Source organism: Bubalus bubalis, chromosome 5 (genome assembly GCF_019923935.1).
Source record: "Bubalus bubalis isolate 160015118507 breed Murrah chromosome 5, NDDB_SH_1, whole genome shotgun sequence".
Lineage (NCBI taxonomy): Eukaryota > Metazoa > Chordata > Mammalia > Artiodactyla > Bovidae > Bubalus > Bubalus bubalis.
The window spans coordinates 105,821,866-105,841,906 of record NC_059161.1 but is presented as its reverse complement, the minus strand read 5'-3'; the positions used below and the strand labels follow the sequence as shown (position 1 = coordinate 105,841,906).

General features: G+C 48.4%; 1 protein-coding gene across 1 annotated transcript in view; it reads left to right on the top strand.

Annotated features, from left to right (window-relative positions):
• Nucleotides 1-20,041, top strand: part of NAV2 (neuron navigator 2) — a 771,667-nt gene that overhangs the window by 230,312 nt on the left and 521,314 nt on the right. The gene's annotated exons all lie outside the window — the stretch shown is intronic.

Here is a 20,041-nt window from a genome sequence, read left to right as displayed (position 1 = left end):
GGTGTGGGGCGGTGGGTGGGCACTGGGGAACCAGGGAAGAATCCAGCGACTCGGGCCAGGCCCGGCCCGTGGAGACTGCTTTCCGCTCTGCGGACAGGCGGCGGCATTAGCAGCAAGATGCTCATTCAGTCCCCGTTTCAATTTGTTCAACCCGTGCTTTGAGAAGGCGGCGGCGTGTGCTGAGGGCCTCGGAAGCAGACAATCAGCGGCAGGCGCCCAAAATAGCCTCGAGAAATCAGCAGCGTTTTTGCTTTGCTCCCGGCTTTTCGTGCCTGCGAGGGGAGGAAAGAAAGGATCCAGAGCATTTTCTGCGTCCAAACACACATCTCTTTTACAATAAGACAAATGACTTGTATTCCTGCTATTAAATCCAGCAGCGTCCCCTCCCCAACCCGCCACCCCTTCTCCCAAGACCTCGCCAACATTTCCTTTTGTGGCTGCGAGAGGAGAAAATAGCAGCAGCGGGCCTCTGCCTCCAACCGCTCTGCCGGCAAGCTCGGCCTTTACAAGCCGGGATTTTAATAAATTAACGCCACGCGTGCTGCTGCAGCTGCTGTAACGGCTTTCCAGAAGGTGCTGTGAGAGAGCCAGGCCCTGCTGGAGAGAAATGAGCCAGTGGTTTGCTGGTGGAAGCTTCCTGGCCCCCGTCAGAGGTTAAGCCAGGCGTCTGCAGGAGCCCCGAGTTTCTCTCTGAGTGCTGCCTGCTGACCCCGAGCCTCCAACAGGGGGGCAGGACCAGCCTCTGTTCCTGGAGGAGATTCTCTGATGGCCAGGGAGGCAGCGTGTGCCAAGGGGGAGCCCCAGGGGGCCAGCAGGAGACCTGGACTCCAGTCCCAGCCCTGCCTGACTCACAGAAGAGCCTCGTCCAAGCTGCCAACCCCCGCCTGAGAGCACTTCCTGGGAGGAATAAACTCTCAGAGAAGGGTGATCCCTCTCCTTTATAGCACATACCCAGTGAGAGCTTAACACTTACTTGTGGAATATTTTGACCATCTTTATCAGGGGTTGGCATACTTAGGCCCGTGGGCCAAATCTGATCCTTTGCATCTGTTCATAGTCTCAGCTGCTTTCACATTGCATTGGCAAAGTTGAGAGGTTGCCATTCAGGGACCGGATGGACCCCAAAGCCTAACGTATTTTCCCCTCTGGCTCTTCATTGGAAAAAGTTCATCAACAGCTGGTCTAGGTGGTTAAGTTCCATGTGAGCAGAAACTGTATCCCCTGTGAAAGGTTTAGGGACATTCTCGAGGTTACTCAGCTACTAAGTGTCCTAAATGTAGATGTACCCGTGGAAGGCTCAACATCCAGGGCTGTCAGAAAAGTTACCAATTAAATGTGCACAGATGGAAGTGAACTTGAAAAAAAATAAATCTCTCCGGAGAGTAAAAGTCATGTAACACATTGAGGGGTACAGTCAGATCTGGGATAAGGCTTCTGAGCAGGGACGCAGCTTGGGCACACTCACCACCACTTTCTAACCACATGGCCTTGGGCAAGTATATACTGGAGCTCTTCCAGCCTCAGTGGCCTCAGTTGTAGAATGGGTACAGTAATCCGTACTCTGCAGGACTGCTGTGAGGGTTTAGCATGATAATCCAAGCAAAACTTTGCATACTGTCTGGTAAATATTGAGGGCTCTCTTCAGGATTTGTTCCCCTCATTGGTCTTGCTTTTCACCTGAGCCTCCCCTGATAATGTCCCTCCCCTGGCCTCCATCTACGTGTCCTTCCAAAAGCAGCTTATTTGGTTGGATGGAGTTGGAGTGAGGGCCCTGGGGTCCTGAGTGGTAACAGAATGCAGAGGCTGACATATTTAAGAATCCCTGGGCCTGGGTTCTGACATTGGCCTTGCCCTTCTCTGAGCCATTTTATCTTGAGCATGGTACATTGACCTCTGCAAGCCTCCCTTTCCTAATCTGGAAGACGGAGGAAATAGACCCTTCCTTGTAGGTGAGAAATAAAGACTAGATGCACTTATGTGTGCTATCTATTTGGAACACTCAAGAATAATAGGTAGTAAATGCTTAGTTTATACTCCCTTCCCAGATGAGCTGGTTTAGGTAGATTCTAGTTTTGTCTGAGTTGTCACAGGAAGGACTAGTTTTGGGTATCTCTAGGCCCCTTGTGGACCACACCTTGGGGGTGAAAGGCTCTGAGAAGTCTTCTGTCCTGTCTCACTGAAGTGGAAAATTTCATAAAACCCAGAGGCGCAGCACGCCAAACCAGCTCAGCTACACTCCTGGCACGAAGACCAACCAGTGACTTTGAAAGTGTGTTTTCCTGGATAAAACCTCTAATTGGACAATTGTAGGTCTTCTGGCTTTGTGTCGACTTTATGACTCTGAAAGCTCTTAAGCTGGGGTGAGGAAAAATTTATGAATGGGATTTCTCTATTTCTGTACACTCTGACTCACGCTGTTGACCCCACAGCAGGGCTGGGCTTCCATGACTTCTTCATTTCTCTTTGCCAGGTGGTCCTTACTCTGCCTGCTCCCTCGCTGAGCCACAGGTCCAGTGACAAGAACCCAGGCAAAGGGTTTCTGGCTGCTTAAAAATTTGGCCTATGCCCAGATTGATTTCCCAGGCAAAGGAATATGGTGCTTGGGAATTTTTCAGGGAAGCTTTACAGTTTTCTCTCAAATTTTGAAAGCTTGTTTTACCAGAGTTTTAAAGTTCTTCTCATAGAAAACTCTCATAATCTGTATTAAAGTCTTAGAGGAAAGGCTTGTTTCTGGATAATAAACATTTTCTTTGGGTCTCTGCATCCAGGAATGTTTTGAAGGTAGGCAACAGAGCTACAAAGATGGGTCTGGACCAGTGTGGCAATGAGACCGACTTCACTCAAAAATTGTGTTAGATAGGGTAATGTAAGATGTGAGTGTGAGTGAACTCCGGGAGTTAGAGATGGACAGGGAGGCCTGGCGTGCTGCAATTCATGGGGTCGCAAAGAGTTGGACATGACTGAGTGACTGAACTGAACTGAACTGAACTAAACCTTCTGTAACAAAAAGACCCCAAATATATAAAGGCTCAACATAATAGAAATATATTTCTTGTTCACATAATAGTTCAAGGCTGATGTTTCTGGTCAATGGGTGGCTTTTCCTCTATCCTGTGATTCAGGAACTCAGGCTCCTTCATCCTATGGCTTCACCATTGCCTCTAGCCAGTGGAAGGTGGAAAAGAACGTGGAGAAGGCTCAGCAGCCTCATAAAAGCCTCAGCCTGGAAATGACTCTCATCATCTCTTACGTTTCATCAATGAGGTCACATGGCCACACCTAGATATAAAGGGGGCTGTGAGCAATGCAGTTGCTCCATGGGAAATCCCTTCACATGGATAACTATATACTATGGAAGGAAGAATCTGAATTTTAGGGGCAGGTAATTCCATAAAGAATTAAATACAGCTGGGGTGCCATTGGGTCTAGCTCCTGGACAACAGTGTCACTATCTCTGTCTGAATCCCTGGCCCTTAGAGCAATACCCAGCATGTAGTAGGCGCTCAGTAAATTCTGGAGCAAAGAACAAATGGATGAATCTATGACTATTCTCTCAGCTCTATTCCCTTTGTCCCTGGCTTGAACCTCCGAATAGAAAAACCAATTTCCTGGCCACCTAAAGAGTGCACCTGTTGGGCCAGACTCCAAGAGTTGATCAAATGTGCCCCCTCAGACACTTATCCAATTTACAAATGGCTTTTGTTGAAGAGAGAAAAGTTATCCAAATTTAGGGTCATCTCGAATAATCTCCTGTATGGATGTTAAACCTAAGCATCTACAGGATTTCTGATTAGAAGCTCCCTTAGTGGGCATCTAGGCCCCCAGCTGTAAAAGTGACCCAGCTTACAACCCCACCCTCTTGACAGTGGCTGTCCAGTATTGGCTTCTGAGAGAGAACGTGCTGGGATTGATCAGCGAGGTGCTCCATTGGCAAGGGGAAGGAAATGGTTAAGGAAGTCCCATGTTCTTGAGAGACGATATCAATCTGTAAAATACAGATTACTGTATTTTATATAGAAAGGAGATGTGGAAAGCCCCTGCCATGGAAGATGTAGGCTGGACAGCCTAGATCAGGGGGTGATTGGAGCCAGGGACTAACTAGATGAGGACAGAGAGGGGTAGACAATCAGAAGAGGGTACATTGGAAAATTCTCTTGGAAATTAAGATAGCTAAGCGCAAGGGACTGTCAGTTACCGTGGCTACTTCTGAGCGAGGAAAGTGGAAGCAGAGCATGGCGTGGGGTGGGATGGGGAGTCTGAGACTGACGTGACTCCTTCTGAGCTTGGTCAGCCTCAGTGGGGTGTTAGGGGCCAAATTATGTTCTACCCTAATTCCTATGCCTGAGTCCTGACAACCAGTACTTCATAGTGTGACTGTTTCTAGAGGGAAGGTCTTTAAAGAGGTCATTAAATTAAAATTAAAGTGGGCCCTAATCTGATATGACTCAAATCCTTATATAAATAAATTAGGACATAGATACACACACAGAGGGAAGACCAGGTGAAGGCATGGAGAAGGTGGTCACCTACAAGCCGAGGAAAGAGGCTTCAGAATAAACGAACCCTGCTGACACCTTGATCTTGGACTTCTAGCTTCTAAAGTTGTGAAAAAATAAACTTCTGTTGGGCTTCCCTGGTAGCTCAGACAGTAAAGAATCCACTTGCAATGCAGGAGACCTGGGTTCAATCACTGGGTGGGGAAGATCCCCTGGAAGAGAGCATGGCAACCCACTCCAGTATTCTTGCCTGGAGAATCCCATGGACAGAGGAGCCTGGGGGGCTACAGTCCATGGGGTCACAAGGAGTCCGACATGACTGAGTGACTAAGCACACAAATTTCTGTTGCTTAGGCCCCCAGTGAGTGGCAGTACTTTGCTATGGCAGCTCTAGAAAACTAACAGGAAGGAAGTGAAGTCCGCTGCTCTTGCCCATTCCTCTCTCCAGGGCTTCTGCCGTGAAGTGGCTGCGTGAACTTGGAGAGTGGATAAAAAGGGCAGGAGGTTCTCCTGGGTCTCGAGGATGCCTTGGAGCCTACAGACCCACAGGCCTCCCGTGATGACCTGGGCACCACGGGTGCCTTCCAGTCTGTGAACACCATGACTGCCACCTCCTGGTCCCTCCTCTGTGCCTCCCTGTGTTGGCACCTGGGGGTCCTGAGACTCCTGGGTCATGGCCTCCAATCCAGGTGAGCTTGGTCCAGAGGGAGCCAGAAGTCCTGTGTCTCCAAGATCCTAAGATGACACGGCTTACAAAACACTGTCCATTCAGTAACAGTGTTCCAGGAGGCAGGAAATCCTCTGACTCCAAAGCATGGGTTGTAAGAACAACCCTGATTTTAATCAAGGGAAAATGGGAGACCTGCCTGTCTTCGAACCAAAGCAGTGGAGTCAGTCGGTGGTTCTAGCGCAGGGCTGTGTGCTGTGACAGGGACGGTCCTGGGGGAGAGTGGGTGATTCTGCCCTAGGCAGGGGGAGGTCAGGACCCTTGAGAGGACACATGTGAGGGAGAGAAGGCCAGGCCGACAGGGCAGGAAGGGTATTCCCGGCAGAGGGAGCAGAATAGACAAAGGAACAAGATGTATGCATATCCGCATTAGCAAGAGGGTATGCAGCAGAGAAGATGGAGGTGAGACGGGACAGACAGTGAGGGGCCCAGCTGCGGGTCCTCAACTGCATCTAGAGCAGAGGGTGGGAAGTGAGACTCAGGCCAGGTGGGCACCCAGGCACATTCAAAAGAGGGGCTTCAAAGCAGATGTCTCATCACAGCTCCATCTCCTGCAGAGGCTCCCTTCATGAGAGCACAGATGCTTGGTAACCAAGGGATGGTCTATTTAAAGCTGCTTGTTAGTTTCTTCTAGAAAGTATACTGCAGGCTGGAGAGGGAGGAGGGAAGGAGAGCCCTCAGGAGGAAGAAGGCCCTGAGAGGGAATGGTCTGCCCTGAGCCCACCGTGGGATCTAGGGCCAGTCCCTGCCTCTCCCTGGGCCTCACATCATCTGTACCTCATGGTGGAAAATTGTTCAGGCTCAAGGAGCAGCTGTGTGCATTCAAAGCTGGGCTCTGTCTCTTGTGGTGTGTATGCTTTAGCAAATTACTTAAGCGCTGGGCCTAAGTTTTCTTCTACATTAAGGGCATGATAATGGTGCCTACCTTTCAAAGGTGCTGTGAGTATTAAATGAGATAATGCACATAAAGTGCTTTTAACAGTGTCTGGCAAATGCAAAACACTCAAAATCAACGACTGTAAAATATGATGAGATGGTGATGATGATGATGGACTAGCTTTGTGGGCTTTAAACACTAAACAGTATTTTTTTCCAACAGAGTTGGAACTTGAATGTATAAGAAAGGTTACATTGAGCTCTTCTGGTTGATGCCGGTGGAGACCCTGAGCCCAGACCCTCAGCATCCCTCCATCCACAGGGCTGTCTCCCATCCCACCCAGGACACATCTACAGAACGCTGAGGCTCCAAAAACTCAGGTTGAAAGTGATCATCTCAGAAGATTGCTGAGGTCTCTTGGCTGCTCTTTTTAATCCTTCTGAAACCTGAATATACATCTGGAATAGCTATCCTTTACAGCACAAAACCATTTCCAAAAGCACAGCTGAACCAGAACTCAGGGACAGTCTGGGAAAGGCCAACCCAAAAGTGTCCAAAAGTGTCCAAAAGTGGACACAGAGAGGTGAGAAATTTATTTGAGCAAAAATCCTGATTGCAAAGACCCACAGACAACCTGGTACCACCGCCTCATTTTTTTAAGCCAATACCTTTTTAGTTAAGGAATTTCACACGCTGTAATTCATTCCAGTGCCCATCAAAGTCACCTTAGCTCCCCCAAAACTTGAGTCAAAACCTATCCTCGAGACAAGCCTTTTTAAGAGATCCCACACTTCACCCGCAGCTGTTCTGTCAGTCAGCCTGGTAGCAATTTTCTTAGCTGAGTTTCTTTTATCTCAACTTGAATAAGAACATACTGATGACATGCTTCAGAAAGTATCCCACCTAGAATCTATGGGATCTAGTTTTTCAAATAATTCTCTTTAGGGCTCTAGAAGTTGAACTGCAATGAGTACCTTGCTATAGTGGCGAATGATCTGAAACGTGTTACTCCTTAACACATTTCTCGTGTTACAGTTGTGGCCGTTTTCACTCATGACTTAGCCAAAATGTGAGCAGTCTCATTAGCACTGTTGCAATATACTTAACTGCCATGTAAGCAGAACCTGTGTCTCAACTTAGCCCCATTAACAAACTCTATGACAATATGACCCACGGTGGCCTTCTCACTAAGAATGAGGTTTTTTTTCACCTCCACAGTTTTTTTTGAGGTATAGTTGATTTATCAGATTATATAAGATGCAGGTGTACAATGTAGTGATGTGCAATTTTGAAAGGTTATGCTCCATTTATAGTTATTATAAAATACTGGCTATACTCCTCGTGTTGTGCAATATATTCTTGTAGCTTATTTATTTTGTGCATGGTAGTTTGTGCCTCTTAAGATCCTATTCCTGTCTTTTCCCCTTTCCCTCTCCCCACTGGTAATCACTGTTCTTTACATCTGTAAATCTGTCTCTTTTTTGTTATAGTTACTAGTTTGTTGTATTTTTCAGATAAGTGACATCATATGTGTCTTCCTATGCCTTACTTATTTGGCTTAGCATGATACCTTCCAAGTCCATCCATTTGTTGCAAATGGCAAGACTTCATTCTTTCCCATGACTGAGCAGTGTTTCCCTGTATGTGCGTACCACACCTTCTTTATCCATTTATCTGCTGAGGGACACTTAGTTTGCTTCTGTATCTTGCCTGTTGTAAATAATGCTGCTATGAACACTGAGGTGCATGAATCTTTTCAAATTAGGGTTTTCATTTTCTTTAGATATATACCCAGGAGTGGAAGTAAAATTAAAAATAGAATGGCAGTTCTGTTTTTAATTTTTGAGGAATCTTCGTATTGTTTTCCACAGTAGCTTTAGGAACACATTTTTAAAAGATGAGTCGTGCGGATGTGACCATCTCCACCTGTCACAGTCCAGGGTAGTTTCTCATCCCTTTGTCTCTAGATGGTTGGCACTACCCCTGACCTGTGTTTGGTGCCCTAGCCTTGGCTCTTCGCCACTGTAGGACTGCATCTTGTTCTTTCACCTCCAGTCCTAGCACAGGGTCTATTTTTAGCTGGCACCCAATAGATGGTGCCTTCCAGGTGGCACAGTGGTTAAGAATCCACCTGCCAGTGCAAGAGATGCAAGAGACTTGGGTTTGACTCCTGGGTTGGGAAGATCCCCTGGAGGAGGAAATGGCAACCTACTCCAGTATTCTTGCCTGGAGAATCCCATGGACAGAGGAGCTAGGCAGGCTGCAGTCCATGGGGTTGCAGAGTCAGACACAACTGAGCAACTGAGCACACATGCATGCAATAAACAAATATTGGATTGACTGAATGGAATTGAATATGGAAACTTTATGTGGCTGACTCCAAGCTGTATTCAACAATGACCCAGAAAAACCTGGATCCTGATTGCACGGCGGTTATTGATGGGGTGGGAAAATTACTAAGTACCATTATGATAGGGTTCATGACTTGACTGTTGAAAGATAAAATTCCAAAACCCATAACGGGCAGGGGTTTGCCTTCAGGATCTGCTAGGGCTGGTCTTGGGAGGACCCTGGAACACATCACATGGAGGTCCTGAAATGGGAGATCTCCTTATTTCCTGGGACCTGAGAACCCACTGCAGAGCTCTTCCCAGCTTTTCCAGCATAAATAGAAGGCTAATGCCTTGTCATGTCCTGTTTTCCGAGTGCATACACTTTAGACGTGGACCCTGTGGCTTCCAGAGCACACTCCAATTTGCAGGCCAGGATGAGCAAAAGCTGGCAGAACAAGTCCAGTCTCCAGCCCTTTCTCGTTGCCTGCCCTCTGCTTCTCCTTCTGTATCTGCCTCTGGTCACACAACAGCTGCTTCAGCCTCCTTGGGCTTGTCGCTGTTCTCATGCCTTAGCAGTCAAGTTCTCTCAACCTGGAATGCCCTTTCCTGCACCTCTACCCCTTCTATATCTACTGAGCTCCTACTCATTCTTTAAAACAATCACAAATGCCACCTCTTCTAGGAAGCCTTCCTAAATCTCTCCAGTTGGAATTTTTACCTTTTCATTCTCCCATCCTTCCATAGAACTTATACAGCATGTATGGTATTCTGCTTGGGTTTGTGTTGTATCTCTTACTTCCATTGCTATCTTATAAACTCAGTGAGGGCAAAAGATTTTTATTTTACTGTGTACTTGCATATATGTGTGAAGTCCTTGGATTTGGATTTTAATCCCTAGGTCTTTATGAGTATGTAAATTTAGGCACGTTAGCTAATGTGTCCGTGTCTGAATCTTAGTATTCCAATCTATAAAATGGAGGTTAAAACCCCTTTTTTTTATAAGCTTATTGTGAACATTAAATAAGATGAAGGAATAATAAAAATGAAATAATAATGAGAGCTAATATTGATTAAGTGCTCACTTAGGCATTGATCTTTAAACTCTTTACAAATTCATTTAAAATTATTCATATTTTTAAATTTTAGAAATGATTATAGATTTTCAGGAAATTGCAAAATTGGGTGGAGAGATCCTTTGTACGCTTTACCCAACTTTCTCCAAATCTTACATGATAATAGTACATGGTTAAATGTTACATGATTAAAGCACAGTATCAAAAATAGGAAACTGACATCGGCATGATGGTGTGTGAATACAGTTCTGCGTCCCCTTGTGTAGATTTGTGTAACCACCACCACAATCAAGACGTGGACCTATCTCCACAAAAATCTCCCTTACGCTATTTCTTTGCGGTACCAGCAACCCTTCTCCCTTCTGCCGTGCTTGACTCCTGGTTATTAGTGTGCTTTCCACCTGCATTTGGCTTTCCAACACAAAATGCTTTTGTCATTTCAACAGTGTTATTTGAATGGAATGACACAGTGTGTGACCTTACAAGTTTAACCTTTCTCACTCAGCATAATCCATCCAAGTTGTTTTATGCACCAATAGTTCATTCATTTGTTGCTGCCGAGTAATATTCCATGGTATGGATGTATCGTGGTTTAGCCATCCAAGGACCTCTGGGTTGTTTCTAGTTTGGGGTTATTACAGATAAAGCTGCTACAAGCATTTACATATAAGTTTTTATGTAAATCTAAGTCTTCACTTCTCTGAGACAGGAGTATAATTGTTGGGTTACATGGTACATGTATGTTCAATATTTTTAAGAAAAGTCAGCTGTTTCCTAGAGTAGCTGTACTATATTTCATTCCCACCAGCATTGTAAGAATGGTTCAGCTTCTCCACATCTTTGTCAGCATTTGGTGTTGTCACTGTTTTTAATTTTAACTCTTCTGATAAGTATGTTATGACATCTCACCATGGTCTTACTTGCATTTCCCCAGTAGCTAGTGATGCAGAGCATCTTTTCACATGCCTATTCACCATCTGTATACCCTCTTTGGTAAAATGGCTCTTCACATCACTTGTTCATTTTCTAATTGGATTGTCTGGTGTTTTATCATGGAGTTTTGAGAGCTCTTTTTGCTAGCTATGAGTCCTTGATCAGATATGTGCTTTGCACAGTTAGCTCAGTTAATCTGCAAAACAATCCATGAGGAAGATGCTAAGGTGATTCCAAGGTACTGGATGAGGAAGCTGAGGCCCTGAGGTCAGCACCCTGCCTGGCAAGCAGCAGATGGGCAGTGAATAATCACCGTGAGCTATGCAGATGGAGCTCAGACCGTGGTCAGGTGCAACTTACAAGAGTTTGGTGGAAATGGTGAGACTGCTGGAGATTAGGAGGGGAAGGTAAAAGTTGAAGCCAGCAGTGAGCTGTGGTCGTTTAGTCACTAAGTCGTGTCTGACTCTTACAACTCCATAGGCTGTAGGCCACCAGGCTCCTCTGTCCATGGGATTTCCCAGGCAAGAATACTGGAGTGGGTTGCCATTTTCTTCTCCAGGGGATGTTCCCAACCCAGGGACTGAACCCAGGTCTCCTGCATTGCAGGCAGATTCTTTACCAACTGAGCTACAGTGGCACTAGAGGTAAAGAACCAATGTAAGAGATGCGGGTTCAATCCCCAGGTTGGGAAGATCCCCTGGAGGGGGACCCACTCCAGTATTCTTGCCTGGAGAGTCCCTATGGACAGAACGGCCTGGCGAGCTGCAGTGCATAGGGTGGCACAGAGTCGGGCACGGCTGAAGCGACTTCGCAGGCATGCACGTATCAGCCTCGTTTAATGGGCTGAGAAGCTGAGGCACAAGCAGTAGCACAGAAGTCTGTCTGGGAATCCCAGTGAACCTGCTACAATCATCCCTTCCTTTCATCCACATCTTACATCTCTCCTGTGCCATAGGTTTGATGAACAGCTGCCAGTTTCACTGCAGACGTTCTTTTAAGGGAAGGGATTTCTCCCATGCCTGCCCTTTCCAGGGTACTGGGAAGCAGCGTGATGTCATGGGAAGCACAGAGCCAGGAGTCGGAATGCTGGGTGCTGGGCCCAGCCAGACAGTGAGCAGTACTGGAATTGAACTCTTTGCCATCTCCACATCTATAAATTGGGGGTAACAATAGCCAACTGGCAGGCTAGTTGTGTGGATTACATGGAGAGCAGAGGGTGAAACAAGGCCTTGGTAGCACACATGGGTTCAGAATGGAGAGCTCTCTTTTCTATCTACGTGACCTTGAACAAGGCATTTAACTTTCCCAAGCCTCAGTTTCCTTATCTGGAAAATGGAGACAATCAGTTCCTCTCTTATAGGGATGGGGTGAAGATTGAGACGATGCATGTAAAGCATTCGCACAGATCCTGTCTCTCAGTGAACACGGTTCATACATGAAGCCCTTCTTCACGCCAGCATCAGCTTGGCTTACGTTGCTGTTGTTCGGTCCCCAAGTCGTGTCCAACTCTTTTTGACTACGTGGACTGCAGCACACCCGGCCTTCCTGTCCCTCACCATCTCCCAGAGCTTGCCCACACCTGTGTCCATTGAATCGATGACGCCATCCAACCATTTCATCCTCTGTTGCCCTCTTCTCCTGCCTTCAATCTTTCCCAGCATCAGGGTCTTTTCCAATGAGTTAGTTGTTTGCAAATGAGGCACCAAGACCAGGATATAGGTGCAAGAAGTTTCCTTGGGAGCAGATTCCAGGAAGCAGAGAGAGAGAGGAAGGGAGACAGGAATGGAGTTGCTCTGTGGGCATCTGGGGCTCAGAGAGATGGTGGCGGACACACCCCAGAATCATTGCTCTGAGCAATGAGGAGGCTGCAGTGCTTACCCACCATCTCCCAGTCCTCCTAGGCTGAGGGTCACTCCTGGGGCAGTAATTCTGCCCTGCTTTTTTACCTGCTTTGCACTTGAACTAAGCATATTCCTACAACCAGAAAAAGGAAGAGAAAAATTCAGGAAGGCACGTATGGAGAGCCTGAACTCTCTCCAAGGGGACTTGGGTGGGTGCTGGCAGCCTCTGTTACAGTGCATTAAGCGCTTAAAACATTAACCCATTCTATCCCTACAACTACTTTAAGAAATGAGCTCTGTTTCCTTCCCCATTACGATCCAGCTTCCAAACACTCACAGACACATTAAGAAATGAAACTTCCACAATACCAATCCTTGCTCTGTGCAATGCACACTGAAATTTTCTGTATTTTTTATCACGTTATTTTAAAAATGCTATTTGTCACCCACTAAGCTGTTTTCATTACCCAGGAACGGACTGCAATCTACAGTTTTGGAAAAAAAAATGGTGCCCTAACATTTGATTTAATAGGACAATGTTGATGATAGTGATGATGTCATAGGACTGGCACCTAGCCTGGTGTCCAGAAGGTGCCCAGAGAATGTTGGTTTCCTTGCTTGCCCCCCTTGGCAAACCAGAGCCTGTGAGCAGCTGCCTCACAGGCTTACAGACAGAGGCAGGGGCTGGCCCAGCCTGTCTCCTGCTCTGACCCAGACTTGCCCCAGTGGGGTCTGCTTAGCCTCCTCCAGGGGGATGGGTACCCTCTTGGGCTGTGACCTCCAAGTCACCAGCTCCCCAGAAGCCAGCCCCTCCTTGGGAGATGAGGTTATGCCCTGTCCCCACGACGCTGTCACTTCCTTCCCCTGAGTCTTTCTGAGTGAGGATTGTTCCCCTAATCAGGATGGAGACGCAGCTCATTACAAGCTGGTGAGGCAACGGCTCTGTGCTCCAGGCCCGAGACAGGCTGTCTGGGAGCTTGGCCAGCTTCCCACTGCCCTGGACACCAGGGCAGTGGCCTCAGAGCAGAGCCAGCCCTCTGGGTTGGTTTACCCCCTTCCCAGGGGACACAGCAGACAGACACTCTGCGGAGACTTCCACCGCTTCCACTATTTCAAAATATCAGGCGTGCTCCGACGATGAATTTCTTCTGACCCTTCATGCTGCATCGAGAGCGTCTCAACAGCATCTTTAATAATAACTGGCATTTACCGGGCACTTATCCTGCACTGAGCACCATGCTGCACACTTTATATGCAGCATGTGAAGTTTGCGGTCTTTATAGCAAACTCACTATAGTGAGTTATAGTGTGATCGTCCCCACTCCACAGATGCAGAAACTGAGGCATGGGATGTTTTCGTAACTTGATAAGCTCACCAGGCAGTTAGCAGCCGTCCCCGGATTCCATACCTGCTTTACACACCACCAGGCTGCCTTCAGGAACGTCACCCAAAGTCTCCCTTCCTCCTGATTTCCAACCTTGGCTTCACTCTGAGTGGCGGCTAGGCGAGTTCCCTCAGGTGACTTCACCTCTGGAAGCCCAGTTGCCCTCATCAGTTCCTACCCTTCCTTCCTCAGGCCGTTAGGAGGAGTAAATGAAATAATGTGTGTAAATGAATCTCTGACAGCTCCTGGTACGTTTGCAGCTTCTCAATAAATCCACTTATAAAAGAGTCAATTCAGCTGTTTTCCCACTGACTTGATAGCATCCTGCAGCCATTTCCCACAGGCATGATGTCACCATCCCCAGGGGGATGACAGCTGATCTAGAAACCTCCCTGTGCTCGTGAGCTTCTCACTTGTGCCTTGTCTCACCCCACTGCCCGGCCACACTGACTTCCCCCGGGGAAGAAATCTCCAGCATGACTGCTATCTCTTGAAGGGTTATGAAGAAACCGTTTATTTCCTCCAACGTCAGACCCCTTCTCCCAGGCTGGGGGGAATCGTTGTGTGGTGGCGGGAGGGCCTGGTGCCGAAATCCTCATTAGCCGCAGTTTAATTGCTGCCTGCAATATAGGTTTATAATAACAGTAAGTCTCAATTAGTTGCTTGTTACTTGAGAAACAATGACTGATCGTGGCTCTTTTGTCTTTGCCCTCGTTCCAGCTTGATTCCCAAGCTGGAGGAGTCTAAATGGAAACCTTGGGGTTCTGGGGGGTGCATGTGGAATGTTTGCACCGTGGGTTGAGCTGGGGTGCGTGTGTCCGTCCGAGATGTGCAGAGGCCGTGGCAGTGGTCAGTTCTCCCCTGCCGAAGAGGCTCTGCAGAGAAAAGCCCAGGGCCTTGATCCTGAGTGGATGATGAAGATGCCTCTGCTCTCAGGGCGAGTGGGTCGGAGACGTGCCACCCTCTGCACAGACAGACCGCACTGTGAACTGTGCCTGTGACCTGCCCCTCCGCTGCCCTGGGCCGGCAGGGGCGGTGGGCGAGGGGGTGGTGAATGGGCAGGCAGCCCTGCCTGCGAACCATGGCAGCGACAGGCACAGCCGGACGGCTGAGTTACTTTCGCAGGCAAGGAGGGGGTGTGCCATTTCCTCTGTGAGGACAGAGCCCCGGTCTCGGCCACGCCTCTGATCCACAGTCTAAGGGGGACTTCCTGCCACACCGAGGAGAACTGGGGCATGCGGGGACCCCCGGCTTCCCCAGCACGGGAGGCATGCGCAGCGACCGGCCATCTGCGCTCCGTGTGGGATGCGCTCAGGTAAGGTCATCCTTGACTTTGTTCCCATCTCCTAGCTTCAGGGCATTCTTGTCTGCTGTGAACCTGCTTTCATGCTGCTTGGCCTTTTCAACTTTTCTTCTCTTGCACCTGTGAGAATATTGTAGTGCTGAGGAGCTATTGTCTTTGGAAGTCATGTAGTAGTTAGAGCTAACCTGTGTTGGGTGCTTAACTGTCTGGCAGACACTTGGCTGATTTAGACACATAGATGCTTTAGACATATGTACTCATGATCATCCTCACAGACGACTTCCTCAAGTAAGTGCAGTTCTTATCATCAGCCCTGATTTGAAGATGGGGAAACTGAGGCTCGGAAAGTTTATGTGATTTGCTGAGGTCACCCAGCCCATCAGTGGTGTAGCTGGGGATTCCCTCCTGGGCAATTTGGCTCCACGGCCAAGCTTTTGACAGCTAGGTAATCCTGCCTCTTATTGGAAGAACTTGAACCCTTAGCAAACTGGGTGCCTCACAAGGCAAATATGCTGGCTGATTTTTCTTTAATCAGCTCTGAATAGTATGTTCTTTCATGGTCAGCTTTCTTTTCTTTTTTTAACAAAAATTCTTGGATTCTTCTCCATTCCAAGTGTGTTCTCCTAAAGCTTCTCCCCCTGTGGACCCTCACGAGGGGCTCTGGCCAGACGCCCTCTCCTCTCACTGCTTCTGCAGCTTCAGGGATAAAGGAAGTGGGTGGGGAATCTTTGGGGCCTGGCCCAAGGGCTGTGACTCGGGCCACCCCATTTCGAAGTGACCAAGTCCACTCTCCCACCATGCTGGCCAGCTCTCAGCCCTGTCCCAAGCATCCTGTCCTTCCTTCATGACCAACTTGTCAAAGGAAAAAGCCACACTGCTGAGACTGTAATTTGCTTTTTCCTCCCAAGTTCTTTGGTCTCTTTCCCCATGAGGATCCTTTCCAATGAAATTGCAAACTATTTGGCTGGAGGAAGCCACTGAAAATTCATCCTTTCTCATGTTTTCCCTCTTGCCTCCTGTTCATTTCATCCGTCGGCCCCAAACACGATGCTGTCACACTGTCAATCATCTGGGCTCGTCTGTGTTTGGTGTTCATTTGGAAAATCGGGTTTAGGAGGCAGAGATGCTCCACTCCATCCCAGACACAAAGGGGCCCTTTGAAGGTGCAGAGGGTGTGGGATTAAGTAAGTAAGCAAACGAACGTGGCCTTGGAGGGAGAGGAGTGTGGGAGGGTGAGGAGGAAAAGAAAACGGCTTCGTAAAACTGCCTCAGTTTATTTAGACAAAGGGAGCTTATTTGTGTTTATTCTGTGCTCACATCCCAGAGCTTCAAGGAATGCCCCTGGAATCTGCTCCAGAGGCATGGGCGTTCCGGCCAAAAGTCCCCTGAAGGCTGGTCTTTCCGGAGTGTCAGGTGAAATGTGGGCTTGGGGGCTGTCCTGTTTGAGAGCCCACATGAGGGGGACCTGGCGCGTTTCCCCACTTCCCAGCCCTTTGCCTCTTCTGTGCAAGTGCTTGCTCGTGCCTCTCCCTTCCCCAGCTTTTCACCTAGCTACGTGTGCCGAGAAAAATCTCAAGCCTCACAGGTCATAGTTCTTCTCTTCCTCTCTCCCCAAACCGCCTTGTACCCCTGTCTCAGTCTGGGGTCCTCCTAGACTGACCCTGAGGGAAGGATTGCAATGCACAGAGATTATTTGGGAAGTGATTCCAAGCAGCACTGTGAGAGTGGGGGGTGGTGAGGCAGAGAGAGGAGGAGGCCAATAAAAGGGGCCTTGTGGGTGGGTAACTGTTGTCGGAATCCGGGGCTCAGTCCTGTTGGGGACCCTCTGAGGGACACCTCAGAATTGGCCCACTGATGGGATATTTATCTACCAACTCACAGGCCTTGTTGGTTGAGGGGTGCTCCTGGGGTGTGAGCACCCTAGCACCTCTGGCCTGCCGTGTTTGGTGGCCAGGGATCTCTCAGGGAGGGAGTGGCCCTGTGCAGAGGGGCACTGTCACCGTCTGTGGGTGAGCTCTAGGCTCGCCGATGGTGATGCCAGGGTGCCAACAGCATCCACTGAAGCAACCAAATGCTCACACATCATGAGCGTTAGACCAAAAATAACCATGGGCAATGTTCACCTCTAACCAGTGTCATGTATATTAATCTTAAGGTTTGCCAAAACCTTAGAGGTAGGGCCTCTGTCATTGTCTACAGTATAGCCTTGCGGCTGAGCACACGGACTCTGGAGCAGGAATAACTGGGTTCAAGTCTCATCTCTTCTGCTGAGAATGAGTGACTCAGCCTTGTGGAGCCTCAGTTTCCACATCTGAAAAGTGGGAGTAACAGTAGAACCTATTTCATAGGGTTGTTTTGAAGACTAAAATAGTTACTACATATAAAAGTTCTATCACACTAGCTGCCCTCCAGAAGGGATTCAGTGAACACTAGACACAATCGTTCAACAGATGAGGATGTCAAATTTGAAGGGTTATCATGAGCTACACGGAGGATGCAAAACCTTAAGTCAGACTTTTGCAGCCACAACCACCCTTTTCCTACTGTATCGCAGGACTTTGTAATCATTAATTCATGAGAAAGCACTTTAGAAACTGTAAAATGCTTCACAAATACTTTGGTTATGACTATTTCCTGGTCCTTGTAACAGCAGATACAGTGTTGTTCTCTTGAGAGCTCCAGTCTAGCCTTTGAATTCTGCTCTCTGTCATTGCTGTAGAGCTGGCACTGGGCACAGTGCCTGGGTGGATGTCAATTAAGTGGGTAAGTGACCCAAGGGCCCAGGACGGGCCCCACTGACACTTTCCATCAGAGTTCCCTGCTTGGAACTTCCACTTGAGTCCGGCCTTATCTCCATCACATGCCCACAAGCCCTGCTCTAAAGTGCTCCTTGCTCCGCCTGCCTTCTGCCTGCTCCAGCCCTGACTGTCACCCACACACGATCTCACCATTTTCCGCTTCCCCTGGCCTCTCCCATCAAACCTCCCTGACCAGCTCCTGGCTCAGAGCTGCCCTCTGCTTGCTCCTACCTCGACCCCAATATCTGCCTCATCTCATGTCCCTGCAGCATGTGTGAGAGGGGGCCCCCAAATCTTGCCTGGAAGCTCCTGTGGGCAGAGCCGAGTGGCATCCATCTTTTATTCTGCTACTTAAACACTGTGGTACCAGACACTATACCTCAGTGGGTAATTAATTGGAAAATCCAGACACAGAGGATGAGCTTGATCCATGGCCGGAGGAGCTCAGTCTCAGGGGAGAATAGCATGCAAACAGCCATAACGATGACAGTGAATCTTGGTGGGGACACAGAGCTGAGTGCCCAGAGACTAGGATCATCTCTCTCTGTGCACTGCAATCAGGGAAGCCCTTAGAGGAGTGACACCGGAGCTGAGCTCTGAGCTTAGGGTTGATTGAGTTGCAAGGAGAAGCCACCTTCTCTAAGAAAAACCAGGTTAAGACAAAGAGGAGGGAGGCTGAATATTAGAGAAATACAAGGAAACTTTGGAAGAAAGAGCAGGACCTTCCCTGGGAGCGGGGGCATCGTCAGGACCCCTGCCCTCCTCTGTCAGTGTCTGCCTGCCCCTCTTTATGCACCTTCCTGTCCCCACACAACCCAACACGGCTCAACCCCAAGCCTACATGACCACCCCCACCTCACCCCTTGGCTTCACCATATAGTTCCCAGTACCTGCGACACTTACCAGCCCATCCCGGCTCTGATCAACTTTGGCCAGGGATGCAGCGGCATCTTTACAAAGAGGCCACCTCAGCCCCTCCACCCTGCCACAGTGCTGGGAGGGGAGGACTGCATCTCTGCAATGGTTTTGAAGGGGAGTGTGTCACTTTTTTGTGGCTGCTATTACAAATCACCATAAACTTGATGGCTTAAAACAGCAGACATTTATTCTCTCACCATTCCAGAGGCTGGAAGTCCAAAGTCAAAGTGTTGCAGGATTGAGGCCGCCCCCAACTAGAGACCTCTGGTTTTTCCTCTTCTGGCTTCTGGTGGCCCCTGGCACCCCTGGGCTTGTGGCAGCGTCACTCCAGCCTTTGTCTCCATCTTCACATGGCCGTCTCCTCTGTTGTTCCCTTCTGAGGACACTTGTCACTGGATTTAGGGCTCAACCTAATCCATGAGCCTCTTGGTGTGAGATCCTTAACTCAGTTACAACTGCAAAGACCCTTTTTCTAAATAAGAGTCATGTTCACAGATTCTGAATGAATGTATCATTTGGGGGCCACTATTCAAGCTCCCACAGTGAGAGTCTGACAGAGAAGGGAAAGGAGTGTGTCCCAAGCTGGGGAACAGCACGAGCTAAGGATCATTGCTCAGGGAACAAAGGCCTTACACCTGCAGGGCTTGCTGATGGCAACATAGGGGCCTGAGGTTAGGTGGGACCAGACCACCAAAGGCTTTCTGAGTGTCGTAGGCGCTTTGCCCTTTCGGCAAAGAGGGGGCCACTGATGGTTCTTGAGCAGTGAAGGAGGATCATAAAATATGTGGTGAGCAGAGCATCCTGGCCACCTCCTGGAGCTGTATTAGAGGCAGACAAGAATGGAAGGAGGGAGGTAGTCATTCAGTGAATAGTGACAAAGCACCTACTATGTGCTCTGTCTTACGAGACTTAGAGAATAGCAATGGAGAAAAAGAGCTAAACTGCTGCTGGTCTATTGGGTCTTAAAACTAAAGGAAGGAAAGGAAGAAAAAAAGAAACAAAGATTTATCGTAGTGCGTGCATGTGTGTGTGCTAAGTCGCTTCAGTCGTGTCCGACTCTTTGCAACCCCATGGACTGTAGCCCACCTGGCTCCTCTGTCCATGGGATTCTCCAGGGAAGAATACTAGAGTGGGTTGCCATGCCCTTCTCCAATTAACTAGCGATAAAAGCTGCAAAGGAAAATAAAGCAGAAATGGGTATAGTGAGCAATAGAAGTTTCCTATACAGGAGATTCAAGGACGACCTCTCAGGTGAGGTGATGTTTGATCAAAGCCTGAATGAAGTGACGGAGGGAGCCATCAGGTTTCTGAGGAAACCGTATCCTAGGCAGAGGGAATGGTAAGTGCCAATGTCCTG